The sequence below is a fragment of the Pundamilia nyererei genome, unplaced genomic scaffold, assembly GCF_000239375.1.
Source record: "Pundamilia nyererei isolate P.nyererei 1_Seehausen unplaced genomic scaffold, PunNye1.0 scaffold00017, whole genome shotgun sequence".
Classification (NCBI taxonomy): Eukaryota; Metazoa; Chordata; class Actinopteri; order Cichliformes; family Cichlidae; genus Pundamilia; species Pundamilia nyererei.
The window spans coordinates 4,404,177-4,405,949 of NW_005187418.1; positions in this window are offsets into that span (position 1 = coordinate 4,404,177).

The window sequence follows — 1,773 nt, forward strand, 5'->3', positions numbered from 1 at the left end:
GCTTTCGAGCCTATACAGCTTGGAGTAAGACAACATGCATGAAGAGGATGATGTGGACAAAATACTCATTTGCCTAATAATTCTGCACTCCCTGTATGACTATTTGGATATTTGGAGGGTTTTCTTAACTAAGGCCTTGAGACACTGGTCCACGTGTAGAATTATATTTAGCTTTCCAGAAATATGAATCCAGTGGCAGGTCTCCACAGGTTTCCTTTATCAGTGACCAAAGCCAGAACTTGAGTTGAGTTGGGTAACACCCTCATATTTTTTGACATTTAATAGTGCCAATTTAACAGTGCCAACCACTGAGAGGCTGTATTTCAGTATCAGACCTTGTTTTACATCCTGTGTGGGGATAATTGAGTTTTTAAAGGTTTGTGTAAAAATCAGAAGCCAAAGCCAACAAACCCGAATAACGCTGAAAAAGTGGCCTTATTTTGGCAATCTGCACAGACCAGGCTTCTGGTCATCTGCCTTTTCTGATGCCAGTGGATAAGTGTTGTTCAAGGTTCTTTATTCATCACATGCATAGTTATACAGGTATAACACACAGTGAAATGTAACCTGACACGCTCCTCGACTTGTGCAAAAAGGGGGGGGGCAAAAAATGAGTAAAAAACAAAAAAGGTACATAGTCAGAGCAGAGCGGTCAGGAAGGCGTCTGGATGTGGCCGCGCCATCTTGTGTTGTGCGGGGAAGCATGGGTGTGGGAGTCTTTAGGTAGTCAGTTGCCCTGCTAATTCTGTTTTCCAATGGTCTCTTGCCAATAACTTGAGCTACTGTTCGTTATACAGTTTCTTTCATGGTGGCCCAAGGATAAACTGGACATTACACTAGCCGACTAGCCCATTTGAGGTACAAAGTAGGCTGGGGGCTTGCCGGTTAGCATGCTAACCTCTATTGATTGCTATTTATTCCGCATATAATAAAGACGATTTCAGGTTGTTTTAATGTTTTAAGCTATTGTACCATTAATACAAACACTAGACCTGGATCCAGTTTTAACGGACTGTGGAAAACCTTTAATGATCCTGCATTTTAAATTGCTGATATATTCCTCTATTGTTACCATGCTGCTGTTTACCAGTTTTGGCTATACGGTTATAACTGACTGTGATGTTGCACAGCCTGAATTAATTTAGCTTTTTATAGTAAATATTATATTGGGTTGGAAACTAGAATGAGTGACATTGAGCAATAAAAATAGAAATAGCATACAGTAAATTTAGACACACATCCACACGTGTCAGTGGAATTAAGCAGGAGAAGAAGATAAAGAAGAGTGTGCTTACATCTAAAAAGGCTGCACTGTCTCAGTGGAATTCCCCACAGTCTACAAAACCGCAGTAGAGATCAAAAGTGACCTACTGAAAAATATACTTCACTCAGTTTTCACTGGGATTTTGCAGTTATTTATTTTATTAATTTTTCTTTTCTGTGCTGGATACTGAGCTTCAATCTCGATTTTACTCATAATGACATCTGATGGTTTATTAACTCTTTCAGAAAACAGAGAGTGGATTTCAATTGGATATAAGGTCTGCAAAATGCCAAATACAGTGCTGCATCTGAGGCCGCCGATGATCAAGGCTTTCCTCCCCTCACCTAGCGCCCCTCCTCCTCGTCCACTGCTTCCTCTGTCTGACAGATGTCAGACATGCTGCAACAGGCTCAGTCCCAGAGATGTTACAGTGAGAGGAAACTGAGGGATCAAGAGGTATATCACAGGTATGAAGGGAGATTAGCCCTTGGACAGAAGTCAGTGCTAGT